Source organism: Vulpes vulpes, chromosome 14 (assembly GCF_048418805.1).
Source record: "Vulpes vulpes isolate BD-2025 chromosome 14, VulVul3, whole genome shotgun sequence".
NCBI classification, from domain to species: domain Eukaryota; kingdom Metazoa; phylum Chordata; class Mammalia; order Carnivora; family Canidae; genus Vulpes; species Vulpes vulpes.
In genome coordinates this window covers 56,415,184-56,437,479 of record NC_132793.1, presented here as the reverse complement: position 1 = coordinate 56,437,479, position 22,296 = coordinate 56,415,184, and the positions used below count along the sequence as shown (strand labels likewise).

General features: G+C 37.0%; 1 long non-coding RNA gene across 1 annotated transcript; it reads left to right on the top strand.

The window, feature by feature from the left end:
• The first annotated feature begins 17,289 nt into the window (after window positions 1–17,289).
• Window positions 17,290–21,597, top strand: LOC140595423 (uncharacterized). The gene is made up of 2 exons (XR_011997013.1): window positions 17,290–17,468; window positions 21,156–21,597. It is a non-coding gene; the product is annotated as an uncharacterized lncRNA (long non-coding RNA).
• Window positions 21,598–22,296: the final 699 nt, after the last annotated feature.

Sequence of the window (22,296 nt, the reverse complement as noted above, 5' to 3'; positions counted from 1 at the left end):
CTGGCTTTTGAGCTGCCCACACTCAAACACACAAAAAGAAGCCTCAGAGATTTTCCTTAGAAGGCACATGGTTTTCATTCTGGAACTGACAGCAGGATCTCTTCTTAATTTAAATCATTTTTACAGTCTCCTTAGTGAGACTAAAACATTAACAAATAAACTACAACCCTAGCTCATCGGTTTGCCAAAAGAAATGTGAAGTAGTCTAAGCCATCAGAAAAAAAAAAAAAAAAAGCTTTGATAATGTAAAAATGGCACTTAATTTAGTCAAATTGGAGCTCAAATTATTTTTTAAAAGATTTTATTTCTTATTTGACAGAGAGAGAAGGAGGGAACACAAGCAGGGGCAGAGGGAGAGGAAGGAGAAGCAGGCTCCCCACTGAGCAGGGAGCCTGATTGGGATTCGATCCCAGAATCCTGGGATCATGACCTGAGCCAAAGGCAGACACTTAACCGAGTAAGTCCCCCAGATACCCCAAATTGGAGCTCAAATTAAAAGAAATTTTTATTACCACATTGCATCCATGGTTCAAATGGTTTCTTTCTATTATATGTTCTTTTTTTCTGTAATTTAGGGTTAAAATTTGATCACTAGCAGAGAGAGCTAAAGAAACAAAAAGTTCAGTAATCAGGTCTCACTAAGAAAGTAAGTGTGTTTGGAATATGTCAGAGATGAAATGTCAAAACCACGTAGACTTTCTTATGTTTCTCCAAAGAATGTTCTCTCTTCACTGTTGGGTCCCTAGCACCTAGAATAGTAGCTTGGAAGTGCTCCATAGATGAGTAAACAAGGAACTGTGCCTGAGTTATCAGAAGAATCTCAGTTTTTAAAGCCATGACTATCCCTCTTTTATTTTCTTAGTCACCTGGTGAGCATCCTTGCTTGGTGATTAAGTCATCAGTATTATTATCCACTTTAAGTTTTTTGTTATGTCACTTATTACTGCCCTAGACATATCTTTTATGATTAATATCTTATCCAATATTACTATTTGCCATCTATTTCCTTGTAGAACTACCAGTACTATTATTTACCATATGTTCACAAAGAACTACCACTGCATCTTTAAATAAAATGAAATAACTCCTTAAAATTCTCTAGTGCCTATTTAATGCTTAGAAAAAACTTTTAATATCCTTGCTAAGGCCTACAAAACCCTGCATGATTAAATTCTTGTTTATATTTTCACCCTTATCTCCTACCATTCTTCCTTGGGCTCTATATTGCAACTCATTTCTACTTTAGAAATGTTGGGTTTTGAATAATGGTAAAGTAGCTTGTTTTGGACTAGCCTTCCTGGTTGTAACAATTAGAAAGTCTGGGAGGAAGTACTACTGTCTGAAGGCAGGCAGAGTGACAAAATCAGCATAAAAATTCAGTGAATGCACAATGTAGAGAAGTCAGATTTTGGAATTAGAGTTCATAAATATATCAGGATTCCCATTAAAGTCCCAGACAGACCATACTCTAGGATTAAAAACTTCAAGCCAGGGAGTGCCTGGGTGGCTAAGTCAGTTAAGTATTCAACTCTTGATTTCAGCTGAGGTCATGATCTCAGAGTCATGGGATGGAGCCCTGTGTCAAGCCCCACATCAGGCTCTGCGCATAGCCGGAGTCTGCTGGAGATTCTCTTTCTCCCTCTCACCCTCCCCCATGAGTTCTCTCTCTCTCTCTCTCTCTCTCTCCCCTCTCTCTCTCTCTTCCCCCCTCTCTCTTTCACTCTCTTGTTCCCTCTCAAATAAATAAACAAATAAACTTAAAAAAAACAAAACAAAACTACAAACCAGAACTAAATGCTTTACCAACAAGTTAACTACCTTTCTCCCTCTCACCCTCCCCCATGAGTTCTCTCTCTCTCTCTCTCTCTCTCTCTCCCTCTCTCTTTCACTCTCTTTTGTTCCCTCTCAAATAAATAAACAAATAAACTTAAAAAAAAAAACTACAAACCAGAACTAAATGCTTTACCAACAAGTTCCCTTTAACAAGGGTAAAAAACACTACACTGTTCAGAGAAAGATAATGGAATCCAAAGCCTCTATAGTGTATCAATAATTATCAGTATGCAACCAATATGAACAAATTTAAAAATATGACTCATGATTAACAGGAAGAAAAAACACAGTTACTAGATGAAGACAAAACCAAATATTAGAATTAATAGATAAGGAACCATAGCAAATATGTTGGAGAATCTATGAGAAAAAATGGATATAAGAGATGAAGAGTCAGGGAATTCCAGAAAAGATGCGGAGACTATGAGACATTAACTAATAATAACTAAATAAAATCTTGAAATGGAAAAAAATCCAAAATAAAAAAGTACAATGGATAAAATTCATAATAGATTGGGTACAATAAGAGAAAAGATCTCTGAAGTTGGAGACAGTCCAAATAAGTCACCTATATGAAAGCACAGAGGGAAGCATGATTGACAAAATAATGAACAAAGCCATCATTACCTTGAAACATATAGTAATTGAAGTTCCAAAGAAAGAAAAATGAGGGAGAATGGGGGCAGACAGAGAGGAAGAAGGCAGAAGTGGTTCAATTCAATTTTTAAACTCAGTCCGATCTGAAAATCTAGTTTCTATAGGTAGCAGCTTGCTTTGTCTCTTGGGCAAAAATGCTTCACTTTGCAAACATTCACCCTTTCTGCAGGTTCTTTTCCGAAGGAGATGCCTAATGTATGCTGGGAGCAGTTGGTTGAACTTCTCAGGAGAAGCATCTGAGTCCTCAGGCACAAAGTCTTCTGATCTCTAGGTCCTTAGGTCCTTATCTACCTGAAAGCAGCTGCCCCTCCTGGCACTCACAACTAAAACTTGTGTTTGGTGGAGCACAGACAAGGCCTGACTGGACTTCATCTTAGCTCCCATTCCGACCAATTCTCAAGTGTCTGTCACATTTTTCTTCCAACCTCTAAGTCCATTGGCTCAATCCTCGCTTCTGTGGCTATAATAGACTCATTGCCTTAATTCTGCATTAAAGCCACATTGGAATCCTGAGCTTTACAGTCTCTTTCCTCTCTGCTGAGAAGTCTCACTGATGTGGCCTAGCTTCCAAAACAATACAGATTCAACCCCAGAGGTGATCACTTTCCAGAGTTCCACGTGGGAAGCAAGATGACACTTTCCCCTATTCCCCATTCCCTCTTACCTCTCCACTCCCAAACCTATGGGTACTCTCTGACTCATCTCACACCCTCCGGACTTGGAGAGAAGAAATCCTTCTTGTTTTCTCGGCAATCTCTAACAAAATTTCCAGACCAGGAAAGGGTAATCTCTTGTAGTTTATATACTTTTTCTGTCACTAAGAACCATCTTATAGCTCTGTTGTCAAAGGCAAAAGGAGATACTGCTCTATTCTACAGAAGAATACTCTAAACAGACTCCTACAACCTTAATACCCTAGTATTAAGAACATGAAGAGAATAAAGAAAATTGGAAAATTCTGTTTTACATCAGTTGCCTAGCTATCGTGTTCCTTTATAATCTTATTTGACAAAGCAGAAGCTTCTTCTTCTTTGTTTTTGCATTCCTTTTCAGCTAACTTTGATCTTTCCCTAGACATTTGGACTGCTGAAGCTGACTAGAACAGAAAGGGGTGGGGTACAGTCATATTTTTCAAAGTATTATAGTATTACTCCATAATTTATTTTATATATGACCATGCACTATGGACAGAGCTGAAGATATATATCCATTTTGGGGTAACTTTGAGAGTTCTGTGAGTCTAGAAGCCTCTTCATTTCAGACAGAGTTTGTTAGTGTGGATGGTCAGATTAGGGAAGGTTGTAGTTCTGGTCACAAGCCTCATGGTAATGCTTTATAAAAGTGACTCTTGTTTTCCAAAGTCTCCAAATGTGTGTCACCATATCAAATTTAAGGTTCTCAGGATAGATATAAGAGTAATTTGGGGAAAACAATATCTCAGCCCAGAAAGTCCCAAGTTGATTCTTTTCTCTATCATTCATTATTATCTCCTCTGGGTCATTATAAACTACATCAGATTCCATTCGTATCAAGCTTTGGATTATGGGTCAATTATCACATTAAATTATAATTGGTTTTAATCCCCAATTGTGTGTTTATTACTTAAGGAATTCTCAATCTTCTTTTAAAAATGTGTTTTCAAAAAAAATAAAAATAAAAATAAATAAAAATAAAAATTTTTCAGTTAAATCTAGTGATAAACTTCCAAATATACTTGTGACAATCAACAAAAGATTTAGTGTAATGATCAATGGCATACTCATCTAGAGACAGGTGTTCATGCAATTTAATTCAAACAGGAAAGTTTTCAGACTTCCACATTTTGAATACATATATATGAATATATGTATATATGTATACATATTTGTCCTGTGAAGAACAAATCCCTTCAGGAGCAGCGAATTTCAAGTGTGTTGTCTCTACTGGTTTATTAATAACACTGTCTAGTGGGCATCGATGAGTCACACAAGGGCTGTAACAGATTCCTGCCTTTCCTTAAACATCTTATTCTAGTTTATATCAATACAGCAAGGTAGAAAACAACTCACGCATATAGACCTTAGGCTGATGTAGCACCTGAGTTTTATGTGTACAACTAAAGTTCTAAATATTAATGTACAGAACTCTTTCTAATTTCAGAAGAAATGTGAAGGCAGTGTTCCCGAAATCCCACAAGCTAGTCTATCATTTCATTTCCAAAAGTGAAGGATTATGGTTCAAATGACTTTAAGTTACCATTAGATAGTTCAGAAAAAATAAAACCACTTCAGAGAAAACCACATTTTTTTTTCTGGAAGGAAAAGATGAAATTTTTAAATGTGTATTTTATTTTCTAAATGGTAGCCATAATATTTTCCATGATCAGGAAAGCATGACATAAAGCTTAATAACACTAGGAAAAACAAATTCATTCCTCAGAAATGAGGTGTGATATTTTTTCTTGGACAACTTAGAATTATTAGAAAATATTAGAAATCTTTTCCTATAATAAAATTAATATAAAGTTAATATAGTAATTAATAAGATAATTTCAAATAAATATATTAATTGTATAAAATGTTAATGTTATTAAATGTTAATATATAATTTTTAATATATATACAGTTTCTGTCTTCCTTAAGGTTTCACATCAATCATAATGTGTAATCTACTTCCATATGTTTACTTTTACAATAATAGAGTATGAAAAACATAAAATATTTATTGGACAAAGGTTATAGGGTCAGCTCTAAAAATTGCATAGTCAGAAAGAGAAAGCATGACAGATTTGAACCTCAGGAAAATAGCCATACATATATATTACTAATATATATATTATATTAATATATTGTTACATATAATAATATATGGTTATTATATATATTGATATATATTATTAGCATATACATGTATTACTTTTTGGTCTCTTACCTGCCTACATTGAAAACCAAATCCCCTAAAACTTACGTTACAAAAATATGTTAAAGCTGGTTAGAATTATTAAATGTGAAAATCCATGTCTCTTCAAGGTAATAGGGACTGATTAGGCATAAAAAGTGCCAGAAGATAGCCAGCTTTTTTCTTCTTAAAAGATTATCAGAGTGCAGAGCCTGAGGGATCTTTGACTAACACATTCAAAATGAGGATTTATTTTGGTAACATCAAGCCTATCTATTCAGATAATACTAGGGCATTTGGGGTGGACAAACATTCCAGTGTTTTTAAAAGGAAATACTCCACATTATTAGAAGCTTGCAGCTCACAAATAATTCATGAACTAGTTTTCCACATTTTTCTTATATTACATTTAAGGCACTAAATCCTACAAATAAGTCTAATTAACATAAAATGAACACAATTTAATGACATTTTAAATATAAAACAGCATTGGAATCTCAAGCCTAGCCAGATACAGACTTAAAATTGACTAAACTGTTTCAAATGCTATGTCTTTAAATTAATTTATGTTGAACACAGTGGGTACCAGAGTCAATTCTGGTTGCTATGACAACAGACACTGAAAATTTAAAGATCCAGCAGCAGGCTCAATTCCCTGCAAAGAGGGCAATTTTACATTAAAATTACATACCACTGCAACAGTTTTGATGAAACATGTTAAACAGATACATATGCAAGCCATCTTTTTTTTAAGACAATTTCATTAGTGTATGTTAGATACCATGTTTATCATTTTAACTTAAATTTCCTCCTAGTTAGATTTAAAGAGTGAATTAGAATCTAAATTTCAGAAAGCAAGCAACCAATTATCAAAATGCTACACTAGGGAAAGGAAAGATATCTAAACTAACCATGTAATAAAAACACTATAGAGTATAAGTCTGTATTATTTGCTTTGCAAATGTATCCTTGGCTGGTGGGCCATGCTTATAAGATGGAAGCTTTAAAAACTAACAACAAAAGAGGGACATGCACATACATTCATACGAATCACTGACTTTTTCAGCTTGATCAAATGCATTATGTTTTCTCTAAAGAGTCTTTTAATTGGCTGTAAAATTACTGGATTTGAAAATGACTGTGTTTTGTGTCATTCCCATACAGTTTTTATGAGGTCAGGGCTCATCAATTCTACCAAACAAACATACCCACTCATGTAGCCCAAAAAACTGTCACCTTGTGTATATAAACCAAATGGAGGGAACCGAGATATGAGGGGCTGTCAATCAATGTGTCTTCAGGAGGAGAGGAAGGTGGAGATTTCAGGAAGTGACAATCCTCCCTGTGTCTCCTTCCACTAGAGCACGAAGGGCAAGGAACATCACTGCTGGGTTATAGTTAAGTGCACATCATGATAGCCCAGGATCCCAATCTGTCTTCAAAAACCCTCACAGGCACACATATTTTCAGGACAGGTCATTTTCTGCTCAAAGTGTAATACTTAGTTTACTCTGCTAAAGTGTAATTCAGTCTGCTAAAGTGTAGTACTTCTCTTGAACTGGCTCATCTGATTAAAGTTGATTCCCTTTGGGGTGTCTCTGATGCCAAGAATTAATTCCGTTTGAAATATAGAGATTTCCTTTCTTTGTGTTCATGTTATAATTTTCAAATTAGTTTATTTAATCAAGTTTCATGTTTTCACATTTAATTTGAAGAAGAAACAGGCAATAGGGAAAGAATTATTCTCCTCTCCCTAAGTAGGCCCCCTATACTAAATATTTCCCTGACGTAAAGAATTCTGAGTCTATAAAAGATCTCAAGTGTCTAAGGAATATTTATTCAGTTCATTGATCCTATTTTTACAATTTAGAGGGATGCCTAAAAGTCCCATTTTATTGGCCATCTAAACTTTCTTATTCCACAAGGCAAGAATTAAAAGGAAAGGAAACACTGTTTGAATCCAAAATATGCAGTGTCCTTGGAACAGAGTATAGAGACAAAAATCAATGAGAATGTCCACATTTCAAATAAATTTTAAGGAGATGGAAAAATCAAACTATTTTAATATGTGAAATCCAATATTGCTTCTCCAATTTAAAATTATAGGATATTAGTTATGTTGGAAACATGTTCATCCTCAGGGTAAATATTACCCGTGATGAATCAAAGGAAGAACACTTTTGTAGTAAAAAAAAAAAAAATACATGGGGAAAAAATACATGGGAGCAAAAATATTAAAATTCATTCATGTTATATAAGTTTTCATTTGTTTCTTTTCAAGTGGTTTAAAAATAAAGACTATTAAGATCCAGTGGGTAGAGAACTACAAACATGATTCTAATTTTGTAGTTTTAAAACAATGTGTTTATATAATCTTCATGGAACAATGTGTTCCATTAAAACCACCCTCAATCTTTAAGAGTCCTCTTTAGGTATTTATAGGCCTTGGGATAAGCTCCAACTGTTAGTGTTTGCAGTGACTTTTCACACATTCCTGTTTAACTTATCAGCAACAATAGAGATGTGTTACATGGCATAAGAAATTATTTTTACTTAATTTGTACCTCTTAAAAATCATTCAGTGTCCATGCACAGTAAATAATACAAAGGTATTTAACATTACTAATTCAGCATTATAGTTAAAGAGAGTTATTGCCTCCCTTTAATAATTCAAGAAAATCAACATATTTTGAACAACTGCCATGAGCAAGGCATATAAAGGATTTCGTCTAATAGGTGGGATAAGACCCATACGCTGATTTAACATGCATGCAAATAATGCTGACATCAAGTAATAAAAATGATTTTTGCCTGACCATATCAGAAAAGATTTTCTGGAAAAGATGGCATTTGTTCTAAAGCTTGAATTTGCAGTCTACAGGGAACAGATGGGAAGGAAGGATGTCTGGGGAAATAGGAACAGTACAAAGACACAACAAGGGAACATGTACTGTGTTCCAGAGATCCTGAGGGGATCTGTTGGTAGGGCGAGACCCTAAGAAAATTTCAAATCCCAGTTGGAGGGGCATGGAATATGTTTTTTAGGCAAGAAGATTACGGAGTAATGGCAAAGTGTATGATGTTCTTCAGTAAAATTCATACGGCAGCAGACTCGATGGACTGCGGTGGGAAGACATGAGTTGAGAATACAAGTTAGAAGGCTCAGTCTAAGTGAGGTAAAAGGAGATGAGGAATAGGTTGGTAGTAGGAAAGACAGACAAAGGGCACTTAGAAACATTGCACAAATCAAATGAAGAGGAATTAGTAAAGGCCAATTTGATGTCCCTATCTCCAAGTTAAGAGATTTGACATGTTAAAGAACATGAATGTATCAGAGTAGAAAATGTTCCATCACGCTACATTTTGGAAGTACAGAAAAATAATAATCTCTTAATTTTGTCTTTAAAGGATATAGTCCTTTTTTTATTCCTCACCCACCCATTCCTTTGTTAACTAGGAAACAGGTGAACTAAATAGACAATTGTTTAAAGCTTAATAAAATCCAGTAATTTAAATAGTCCTTTTAGGTGGTACACATGCTCCATAGGATTTTTTTTAAGTGTTCTTTCTCTTAGATAATCTCACTTAACTCTCTTCCTTAATCCATAAGTGGTGAATGGATGTATGAGTGAAGGAGTAAAAAGACCTTGTTACATGACTTTGTAGTGTTGAGAAATTATGGGACCCTACGCTATCTTTTAGTCCTCTGGTCTTTGGGTGAAGCCTCTGGTCTGTTTTGTCTTGTGCCCTGCAGACCCCCAGTCCAGAAGCCCAGGAAAATTTGAATTTGGATCTAATCCTCTTGGCTCAAGTCATGCTCCAGGTAATGGTTCCTGGCTACGCCGATCTCCCCTAAGCTTCCACTATAAACCCATGGGATGTCTGCCTTGTACCTCCATGCAGTCCACGCACCCTTAGCTCAGGCTGTCCACTCAGCCTTCTTATGAAGCCACCTTGCCTTTGCTGTACCAAAACTCCCTGGAAAGCTGCTATCTTAGGCTCTTATTTTTACCTTGAGGAAAACAAGGATAGGCTGGGAAAACAAGATGCTGGGTCCTGAGCATCAGGACCTGAGTGACTGAGTGTCATGGCAGAGACCATCAAATTTAACTGAATCTAACTAGGTCAATACGAGCCATCTGCTAGATGACGGTGGGGGGAAAAAAGAGTCCTCTTCCAAATGTACCCATCCTTCTCTAGGCCAACTCCAAATAAGTGAAAATCTGGGCAGACATCTAAATGTGTCTGCTCCTGGCTTGTCTGTCTTATTCTCCTTATAACTTTGTAGGGCCAGAGAGACACAACTTTCATTTACATCTTTTATGTCATTGCCTCCTTCTCCTAGGCACAATTTAAGCCCCATGATGGACAAAGGCTGAGACCTCCAGCTCTGTTGTTAACATGGTAGCATATTAACAACATGACACAAGAAATTCTGTGGTTAATATGGCAACAGAGGAAGGAGTTTAGAAAGTTTAGGAGTTCTCAATGATATTAATTGCTGTGTAGTCCCATTTTGCATGTCAAAAGCTGAGTGTTATCTGGATATCTTAATCTCCTGGAGAGATGGATGCCTCAGGTGGACCAGTTGGAAAAATCCCTCTTGGGAAAAACAATAGAAAAATTACATTAATATCTTTCCAAATGTTACTCATGTTGCCAATGGATTTTTAGTAATCTATGCAATTAATATTACATTGTATTTCTAAAATTAATAATCATGGAGACCTCAAAAATGTTCACAGTAGGTGATGGTATATGCCACCTGAAACTGGATATTTGTTCAAGACTTTAAATAACGTCTATGTTTGTTCTATACAAAGAATGAATAAACACTGTTGTGCTGTGTCTATGACCATGTGTGAAAAGAGGAATAGAGGGTTTGAGGTTTTATTCAGTAGGTGAAGTAATTTAGTAAACTTCAGTTAGGGGTGCCTGGGTGGCTCAGCCAGTTAAGCCTCTGCCTTTGGCTTAGGTCATGATTTCAGGGTTCTGGGATGGAGCCTTGAGTCAAGCTTCCTGCTCAGCAGGTAGTCTGCTTCTCCTTCTCCCTCTGCCCCTTACCCCCACTCATTCTGTGTGTGTGTGTGTGTGTGTGTGTGTGTGTGTCTGATAAATAAATAAAATCTTTAAAAAAAAACACTTCAATTACTAGTGAATTAATTGACCATGTGATACACATATTAAAGTTAATAAAGAAGAAAAAGAAAAAGGTTAGCAATGAAAACAGCTAATTCATGTTGATAACACTTGCCTTGGTGCCTTTTCCTTTCTTTGTTCTGTTTTCTTCCTATATGTCTCCATTTCTTTTTCATTCAAGCTGGGTACCCACAAATCCAGCTTCCCTAATTTCTCATTTACCCGTGATTCCCTCCAACACAAAGATATACAACACCACCCCAAATGCGAACTTTAATTGTACAAGTCTCCACAAAATCCCAGTGGGGTATAGGAAGTACAGAGTATCCATTCTATTTTTTAAAAAATAAATAAATAAATAATAAAGTTCAACTTCCTTTGGCTGAAAGTTTCCATATCTTACTAAATACCCCTGAAGGAAGAGATTCTTAGAATTTGATGACATATAAGACATAAATTTATCTGCCACCGCATTGGAACACAGTGGGATGGAAAGCGAAACGAACTCTAGGTCAGAAGACAACCTGTTACTCCAGCCCTGTTACTTACACTGTGTGTGACCATGAGCAACATACTTGGACTCTCTGTGCCTCCATTTCCTCTTCTGTAAAATAAGAATGACGGGATGTGTCCTGACTTCACAGGATGATTGACAGAATCAAAAACTAAGACCAGGTGTTGCTTCTGAAAATTCTGTTAAACCACAAAGTGCGACAGGGGTAGGTGAGCATTACTATTTTGACCTCAATGCCTGTAGCTGGTGTTGAGGTATGTGGCTCCACAGCGCCTCATCTCCAGTTGTTTCATGCCCAAGGCTGCTGACTGAACACCCCGGTGATTCTTCAGCCATGGACAAAGCTTGGCCCACTCTGCACACCCAAGAAGTACCAGTTACTGATCTTGGGAATTGCCATCAACCAATGATGAAGGAGATGCCTCTGCTGGAGCAGTTTGAGGTATATGTTCTCCAGGACCTCCCAGAGTGGCCCAGAGGGAATGAGCACCAGTGTCACCATGGTAGTCACTTGCTTGGTGAAAAACTCTATTGGTTTCTTTTCCTTCCCTGCCTGACTTGCCCACTCCCCTGCTGCTATTTCCTGGGATGACCTTGAATCAACCACTTACACTAGAATCCCAAACAAAGGCAGTAACTCTTGACCAGGCCTGGCCTTCTTTGTCTGTCTGGGAGAAATCTTTGAAGCCTGGCAGCCTAGTCTGAAATATTCTCATTTCTCCCTTTTGATCCTTCAATTAAAACCAGAATGACAAATTTTCCATTAAAACAGAGTGGGTGATTCCCCCCCCTCACCCCCCCCCCCATGACTGGCCATGCAGTCTAGAAGGCAGAAAGCGTTCCCAGACCATTTTGAGGTCAGCGAGTTCTGACTCAGTCTGCCCTACTACGCTCGCTGGCTCACATTTAGAATCAGCGGGTACTTCTGCCCAAACCTGTTTTATACAGAACAAGAGCTTCAACTAAATAACTAAGGATCTTCACTGCCTGAGGGCCACAGGATTTTCAAAGTACCAAGTTCCCAAGAGCCATTAGTCTAAATCTTGCCTTTGCTTCTGTACAAAAAGTGGTATCACGAAGTCTTTCTTTTTTGATTAATAAAACACACTTTCTCAAAGGACATTTTTTAAACTGTTTATTTTAACTGAAAAAAATCTCTTCTCTATGATGTTAGCAAGACCTGAGTTCAAATTCTGACTGCAACTCTCACTAACTGTGACACTAGGCACCTTATTTACCCCTCTCGGCCTCCATTTCTTCTTCCCCTCAGTTAAAAATAATAAAACTCCCTAGGCTTTACAGTGGCCCTACATGAAGTAAGCTTTGTACAGCTCAACACATAGTAAGTTTTAATGGTCATTAAAAAGGAATCTGGAACTATTTCATTCACTTATTCAATTAACATTTATTGAGCATCTGTTTATTGCTAGACTGTGGTGAATAAAATATAATCTTTCTCCTGGCCTTCAGGAGCTAACAGTCTACTGGGGAGACAGATATACTTTTTAAGTGAATAATTAAAATATGTGTAATACACTATATTATATTCAGTATCTTATTGCCTGTTAGTATTAAATTGGATGATTATAATAGAAATTATTTTTTCTTGTAAATAGCAACAGTAAAAACACTCTCCATAAATTCTATGCTTAATAGACCACACTAGTATTCAGATACTTGGGCCTACTTATCTTATATTCAGCAATGAAATTTCATAACCTTGTAATTCTTAAGAACCATTCTCTGTCCATTATCAGAGTGTTAACGTTTGAATGGTTAATACTGAGGAAAATGAAAACGGGAGTGCCGTTCAACCCTGGGTCATGGTAAATGTGAAGAGAAAATTACAACCATGTAGGGTTTGCAGTGGGTCCAAGAGGAATGAATTGCTGGTCTGCCTAACATATCATGTCACTCCAGTAGAATCACCATCGGTGTCATAAACCGCTATCGATTGACTAAGTGCTTTGAGGCCTGGGAAGTTTAATATTCCCCTGCCAAAAATACCTAGTAATACGTTTTGTTGATCACTGTAGCAAAAGCTCACCCTCCTTCCTGTTCTACAACTTTCCAGCATATTTTATTCTTGCCTAAGAGAGTGTTTTGTGTATATATTACATGCTCTTGACCCAGCCTACCCCAAACCTGTGAATTTCCACAGCCGATCCTCGCATGCCATTCCTCAGATGGGAAGCACACAGCATGTACACCCTCTCAGACCTCTCTCACACCTCTCGAGGATGAGCAGGGTGCCATTTGCTGGGATTACTTGTGAGAGGACGAGTCTGTTGATGAAGTGGCTCAGGCTCTGCCAGCAGGGTTAGTGAGGTGTTTAATTGAAATAAGAGATGTGGCTGACGCTCATAACCCAACGATAACGTGTTCATTCTGTAACACCCGGCTCTCAGAACCAGTTTTTAAACTGTTTATGCCCAGTACCCTACAAGAATATCAGCAACTTTCTTAAAAGAATGATAAAAGGATGTCTTAGCACTCAAGGGTCAATCAAGCCTTCATCTTCACCTTAGCTTCTCATCTTTACAAAATGTTTATTAATTTTTTATTTTTTTAAAGAACCATTTGCCTATAAGACAAATACATTTTTAATAATTATTTATTCCTGCTTTAAGAACAATTATAACCTCCTTAATCTTAGTTCCTCAAATCTCAGAGATACCTTTTATAATAACAAACACTTTATTTCCGCTTTTGAAAGCATTTTCTTTCTTTTTATGAAGAATGATCAATTCTATAATTAAACATTATGCCGACCATATTATTTTAATTATAGAAGGAGTTTTCCTGAATGATTTTCGAATAAGGTTCTTAGGTTTGGAGACAATTCAGGATTAACATTTCCAGTATGACTTAGCCTTTCATATTATAAATTCAACCAGCTATTTATTGGGGTGGAAAAATACTAAAGAGCAAGGAAGAGTTGACAAGAAGCCAAAGAACCAAAACCACTGTGTTTTTGTTTTTGTAAACCACAAGAAAATCAAGGACACAGGGCTCTGAGTGACTAAGGGCCAGGACATGCTAGTCTGTTGGCATGGCCCTCGTCTTGGTTTGCACCTCCAGAATGTCTTCCATGGAGTCATCAGTGTGGCCTTACTCCCTGGTTGGTGGAGGTTCAGATAAACCAGGGATTAGCCCAGTTCACGCACAAAGACAAAATGGAAAACATCTGAAAAGTTTACATAGGTGCAGGAAAGAACCCTGATTAACTGAAACAATTCAAGGTTATGACTAGCAACTCAAAGACGGATAAATTGTCAGAGGCAGAAATAGAAAGTGATGGCAAATCATAGGGATTAAAGAGGAGTGACTGTTGACTGATTCCTCTGAGAAGTACGGCTTCCACCTAGACAACTGCTGGGACCCACTCATCGGATTGGCACTGCTTAGAGTCAAGACCCATCCATGCAGGAAAAAACCTTCCTTTCACAAGCTAGAAAACTCATCCTCCAGTTTCGCAAGATAAATTCCTGTTTAGTGACAGAGCTGGATTAGAATCGAAATGTCCTTTCTCCTACCTCAGTTCCCTTTTCATTCCATCATGCTAAAGTACATCTAGGAACTGAATAGTTTTCTCATAATTAAAAATAATTTCCTTTTTAAAAAAGTAATTACCTTTTTAGTTTATGGAGTACAAGCTATGTTTCCAGCATGATAGTAGGAACTTTATCTAGAATTTACCATTTAATTTCACAGTGATTTCAATGAGACAAGTACTGTTATATCTGTACTGCACGAGTTAAAGTCATGCTCAGTGACATTGAATTATGTGCAGCATAAACTCGAGCACTCATAACTGACACAGCCACCACCTAGATCTATGTCTGTCTAAATTCCACCAGAAGGGGCAGATTGAGAAGATTCACTGCAGTGAAAAGATCTGCATCTGCACCCTCTTTCACCTCCATTACAATGGTCTTTATTCCAGATCTTCTTGTTGCTTAGACTATTCCAACAGCTTCTTCACAGTTTGGCACTTTCCCCTCTCAGTCCGTCTTCTATGCTTACAACAGAATCATTTTTATTAATTCCAGTATAATTAATGTAAGTGTGACATTAGTTTCAGTGTAAAATATAAGGCCTCAACACTTCTATACATGACTCATTGGGTTAAGTGGATTCTTAATCCCCACACCTACTTCACCCAGCCTCTTACCGCCTCCCCTCTGGTAACTCTCAGTTTGTTCTCTACAGATAAGAGTCTGTTTTTTGGCCTGTCTCTTTTTGTCTTTGTTTTGTTTCTTAAATTCCACATATGAGTGAAATCATATGGTATTTGTCTTTCTCTGACAGACTTATTTCACTTATAGCATTACTCTCTCTATCCATCCATGCTGTTGCAAATGGCAAAATTTCATTCTTTTTTATGGTTAATGTTCTATTATATACAGATATAATAGAAACTTCATACATATGTATTCTTTATATATATTATTTTACATATATTCATTTATATATATATTCTTTATTCAACAGAATTATATTTTTAAATACATAAATCATCATAAAATTCTCCAGTTATAGGAGTGCCTGGGTGGCTCAGCCAGTTAAGGCTCATGATTTTGGCTCAGGCCATCATCTTAAAGGTCATGGGATCAAGCCCCACACTGGGATCTGTGCTCCACAGAAAGTCTGCATGGGATTCTCTCTATCCCTCTCCCTCTGCTCCTTCTCCCACTTGTGCATTCACTCTCTCTCTCTCTCTCTCTTTCAAGTAAATAAGCAAATCTTTTTTAAAAATTCTGTTATACTCAAGCCCATACAATTAATAAACAAGTGTCAGAGTGAGAATCAGAAAGGCTGGGCTTTTTAATTTTTAGTTCTTAGATCTGGGGCTCTTTTACTCTTCCTTATTAATTAATAGCAATATAATAACAAATTCTAATCACTCTTGTGACATTCTGAATTCTAAGAACAGTTTCTCAAATGTTATATAGTTAGAAGTTAAAGCCGGCCTAATCGATGATATTAAAACCACTGCAAATACCTGGAGAAGAATCAGTGATTAATTTTTAAAAAATCGAGATAAGGACAGTACAAGAAACAAAGTTACAAGATAATCTCCTTTATAAACATGGATATATAAACATTAGCAAACTGAAAAAAATACTCATGACTAAATTAGGCTTATTCCACAACTGCAAGGATGGTTTGATTTAGAAAGCCTAGTACTGCAATTGAACATGTCAGCATATTAAAGAAGAAAATCCATCTGATCATCTCAATAGGCAGAGAAAAAAAATCTAAGATTCAACACATGATTATAATAACATTTTGAGAAACCTTAAAATGAAACAGAGTTAATGACAGGGGATTCATTAACAGAGTTAATGACAGGGGAAACCTGACTAAATAAATTATTACATGCAATCATGTAGCACTCTGTGAGCCTGTACAGTCAAAGAAGCTCTCCTTCCCATCGTAAGTCAGTTTCCAACCCCCAGGGCTTCAGTTTAATAGAATAGATGTGAGGTCCATGCTCTCCTCTCTCCTCTTCCTCTTTTTGGCCTCACATCCATTCAATTATATGATAAGATTTATTGTTGCTATTGAAATCATATAATATATACACATAACTATACTGAATACTCTTAATGAGGTAAAATCACACAAATTATTTTTAATCACTGCCTACTCACTATCTCAATAGTAACAACATCTTTACTTTTGCCTTCTGAATAATAAATTTCAATATAAAGACATCAAAAATTTCTGAAATGTAATCTTCTGCAAGAAGAAAGGAGAAGACACCGTCGTGTTTATAGTTGTAGGATCATAACCCAATTTGCTAAGAAAACTTAAGAAATTATATGATAAATTTGACTAACTATGAGAGATGAAGTAATCTTAACCTAATTTGGTCATTTGGGAGAGCCTCTATGTTGCCATATGATTTAATTATGATGACATATAGTGGCAATGTATTATTTCTGTGTTTCATATACATAAGTTTATGAGAATAGCATCTCTAATGGGAGAGGATATTGCACACAGACAGCACATGTCTATAAGGTTAGAAATAGAAATACAAGCACTGTGTTTGCAGAACAATAAATAAAATATTTTGGATTGGGTCAAGGTGTTTGTGCATAGAATAATCAAGAAGTAAATAAGGCCAATGTTGTGGACTGATTGTTTGGGTCCTCCCAAAATTTATATGCTGAAATCCTCACCCTCAAGGTGAAGGAATTAGGAAATGGGCCCTTGGGAGATGATTATATCATAAGTATGGTACCCTATGAATGGGGTTAATGCCCTTATAAAAAGATACCCAACAGAGCTTTCCCTCTCTCTCTCGCCCCACCATGTGAGAGTGCAGGGAGAATGGGAAGACAGCCATTTGCAAACCAGGAAAATGGTCCTCACCAGACACAGGATCTACCAGCACTCGATCTTGGAATTCCCAGCTTCCAGAACTGAGAGAAGTAAGGTAAGGTGTTTAAGCCACCCAGTCTGCGGCATTTGTTATAGTAGCCCAAACTGAACAACAGCTTCAAGGGGACCTTGCAAACGGGGAGTTAAAACACTTCGAAAAGTTTACAAAGCAAATAAAAATATTACTATGTATATATATATATATTTTTAGCTGTTTTGTTATGTCTTTCCAGAAAGGACATTCCTTGTGGTGCAGTATGAAGCTTTGCTTCTGTCTCTGCCAAATGATCCCTATTCTGAAACTTCCTAAACCCAAGCGAAATAAATTTGTCCTTCAGAAGCTGGAAGCTAACAGAAGGGTCTGTAAGGTTGTGGGTAGACAGAGCTTAGAGGGATTCCCTAAAACAACTAAATCTGAAAGGAGGGAGTCATTTAAGGACCACATAACCAGGGTTTTTCCTATAATCCTAATCCTTTATTACTAGCATTCTCTTTATCTATCAAGGATGTCCTAGTTTAGACAATTTATATGGCTCTCCTATTTATTGGCTGCCCACAAAGCACCTATGGCTAAGCCCTTGGGTAAGGAAGTCAGAGTAAATCGAGTTCAGGCTGAAATTGTCTAAAGTAGAAAGATATCCAGGGTACCCTCTAAACTATATTGTAGATATGTTTTAAAAGAACAAAGAGATTATATGAAGACAGAGCAGAAGCAATTATTTATAAAAGTATTAATTCAGTTTACTGCAAAAATGTAAGAAGAGCACTCCAAAAAATATCCTTGGCATGATTTTTAAATATTTTTATATGCGACCTCCCACAATACTATATGGAAAATTTGGGGAGAATACATTAAATGGAGTAACAGCTCATGTTTGGGGAACTTTTTATGTGACAGACACCACACTAAGCAACAACAGCCTTATATGTAGATCCACCAGTTTCAGAGGATCTGGCATTTTTTCTAAGAAATTTATATGTATCACTTTGAGGTAGGAATGAGATAGGGGCAGATAGAGCTAGGCAGGGAAGGATAAGGGAAAGGCCCAGAGTCAGGCTCCTACTCATCCCAAGAAAACAGAGATAAGAGATAAAAACAGAAAAATATAAACCTGGCTTCCTAGCTGCAAAATGTTAGGGAGTAGCCCCCTTCAGTGGCTCCTAAGTAATCACAGAAAGTCACCAGACCACAAAGAAATATGTCATTAAGGTGTTATCAATAGTCCCTGCTCATACCAAGATGGCACAAGAATTTCAAGGCCATGGGCTCCCTGAGTAGGCCCACAGAAATCCCAGATGTGGGAAACATTATGGGGGAGATGTTACCCAGAGAGAAGGGAGCACCTTGTTTGGGCTCATGATATTTAGAAGGACATCTTGTTTGTTATTTGGAGAGTTACCAGTCCACCATGTTTGTTCTAAATATCCATCCTGATATTGACAGAAATTTACCAAGTTCCCCTGTCAGTTTCCTACAAAAGACCATAAAAGCCCTCAGTGGCCACCCTGGCAGGACCCCTCTCACTCCTGAGACCTTTCTCTGTATCTCTGCTTAATAAACTTCTATCGCTTTGCTCACTCTCTGTTGTCCACGAGATTCATTCTTCGAATCCGTGAGACAAGAACCAAGCTCTCCCTTATCAACTTCATTTAATCCTTGTGAAAATCCTGTGAAGTAGGTACTATTATTCTGCTCAATTTGCATGTTAGGAAACAGAGATACAAAGAGGCTTAGTTCACCCAAGGACTCATAGCTGGGAAGTGATAGAATAAAAAACCAAGCAATGTAATCTCATAATCTGCTTTTCTTAACCATTACAGAATAGACTCATACTATAAACAAAAGCCAAAATTCTTCCATTTTATGTTCATTAGGTGAATGCTTCTGTTAGAAATAGTGATTTTTGGTGCCAGTTCCAACCTAGCACTTCCCAACCTAGAATGGGTGCCATTCCGGTAACCCGAGCAAATACTGGCCCTTGCATCTCTGATATGTATTCTGAGATAGCTCTAAGATAATTTTGTCTTTGAGGTGTGTCCGTAAGGTGGCAGGATATCTAAGAAAAAAATTGTCACCACTCCCTAACAGGTTTCTAACTGTAGATTTTACTTGTTGTTTCTTGGACCTATAAGAAACCTGATACCAATCCCTAAAGATACTGACACTGGGATTTTATCTAACCCTTATTGTCCAGGCAAATAACAGAAATGGGTCTAACATGGTATCAGTTAGGAGAGCTTTCAGTTACCAGTAACAGAAATCCCAAATGACAGTGGATTAAACAAATTAGTGTTATTTTTCCACAACCCACACACCCAGGGTTATGTTGTTCTGGCATTATTTTTTGCTACTCAAAAATATTGTCCAGGGTCCAGGCTCTTCCTGTCTCCTGGCTGTGTATCTTGAATGTGTTGGTCTCCACCATGATCTCAAGAGAGACCCTCCAGTTTCAGATCATGCTGTGTTCAATGTAGGAAGAAGAGGAAAAAGTAGCTTATACAAAATGCATTTAACCTATAGAGAAGCAAATTTTATTTTATTTTATTTTATTTTATTTTATTTTATTTTATTTTATTTTATTTTATTTTATTTTTAGAAGCAAACTTTAAAATACAGTTTTTGGCCCCCTCTGACCAAAATGAGTATGTGGTTTTCTAGCCTCTGACAGGGGAACAGTAGAGATGGGGGTTTGGATGGGGGTGGGGTTAGCCAACGAAACACGTGCCAAGATGTGACTTGGAATCTACCAGTTGGTATGAACGCTACCCTTCCCTCTGCACTAAATGTGGAAATGTAAGGAATAGGAAGGACTCTGCATTCTTCACATGCTTAGAGATGCAACTTTTTGTCTTCATTGCTGACCCAGTATGTCTTTGGTCATGGAAATTTACTGTTATCTCCAGCTCTGGAGGAATTAAAACACCTTTTTTTTTTTCTCCTTTCCCTTCCTCCCTTACCAATATGAAAAGCTTTGGATTTGAATATCAGTACTAATGAAGAGCTTTATTAATATATCGATGGTGGGGCATGGTGAGGCAGTGTGAAATAATATATATATTATTGATGATTGTTGCTGGGGGACAATAGGGGCTCCTGTCCACATATACATTTATTATTTGAATTTTTTTCATACAGGCATCTATCACACTTTTGACCTGTAGAAGCAATGAAGATAGAAACAGATAGTTATTAAATTTCTCAGTAGCTTTTCATGCTTTAGGCAGAATAAATCCAGTACCGTTCATCTTCCTAAAGGTCTTATTTTCTAACCAACTGTTGGGTTTATCCCTGAATCTCCAACAAGTTTTTCAGATATTCTTGAGTAGTGAAAACGTTTGCATGACTCAATCCACCCAAGTCTGATTACTAAATTTTTAAAATATTCATAAACGTTCCTGACTCCTGCATGTGAAATTGACTGGCTTGCCCCTGAAGAAGTGCCCAAGCATGCGCTTGCCCTCTGTCAGGTACTACAAGGGCTGGTTTGTGAAAAGTGACTTCATCAGGCTCCAGTACAAAGCCAGTGCCTTCTATTAGGAAGCATTCAAAATTCTTTTTTTTTTTTTTTTGCATTCAAAATTCTGTGCATCAAGCAAGATATTTGTCTTTTGATTGATATGGCTGGTCATTTTTCCTAGAACTTTTCATTTCAGTGAATTACATCATAGCACATCCACAAGCCTTTGTTTTAATATGATAGAAGAAAATGTAAATCTTGCCTAATTTTTTTTTTTTTCCTAGAGACATGCTATGACAGGTCCACAAAGTCGCAGACTGCCTAAAAGGTGAGGGTAAGCAAGAAGAATGCTGTCTACCACAATATCGAGTTGTAGCTTATGTCTTCAGCTATAAATTCACAAGGTTCACAAGGATCCTGACCAAGAACCATGCCATGGTTTTGTTCGGGAGGCTGTTCTTAAATTTGTTAGATTATTTCTCTTTACTGCCCATACTCTAAGGATGACTCTAAGGTTTCTTGCTTGTATGTCTAGGAGAATAATGAATGAATATTTATTCATTGATATGATAAATATCAGAAGAAAGGAAAATATTGATTGGGGGGCTCTCCCCAACTTGCCAAGAAAAAGAAGTTAAACAAGTTCTCTACCCTGTACGTTCTTTTGTATCCTATGTAGAGAGAATGCTTTTCTGTCCTCGATAAATAATACTTGTCCTGTGATGATCTCCAGGAAATTTTTTGTCTTTCTTGGAAACTATGTAGATGAAAGTGTGATAATATATTTCCTGTCAACTGGAGGGTATGATGCTGAGTGAAATAAGTCAATCGGAGAAGGACAAACATTATATGGTCCCATTCATTTGGAGAATATAAAAAATAATGAAAGGGAATAAAGGGGAAAGGAGAAAAAATGAGTGGGAAATATCAGAAAGGGAGACAGAACATGAAAGACTCCTAACTCTGGGAAACGAACTAGGGGTGGTGGAAGGGGAGGTGGGCGGGGGTTGGGGGTGACTGGGTGGTGGGCACTGAGATGGGCACTTGACGGGATGAGCACTGGGTGATATTTTATATGTTGGCAAATTGAACACCAATAAAAAATAAATTTATCAAAAAAATAAAATAAAATAATAAAAAATTTTTAAAAAATAGAGAAAGGGAATAAAGGAGAAAGGAGGGGAAATGAGTGGGAAATGTCAAGGAATGAGACAGAACATGAGAGACTCCTAACTCTGGGAAACAAACAAGGGGTATTGGAAGGGGAGGTCGGCGGGGGTTGGGGTGACTGTGTGACGGGCACTGAGGGGGGCACTTGACGGGATGAGCACTGGGTGATATGCTATATGCTGGCTAATTGAACCCCAAAAAAATATACAAAATAAAAGAAAATAAAATTCTTGCAAATATATATTTATTTATTTA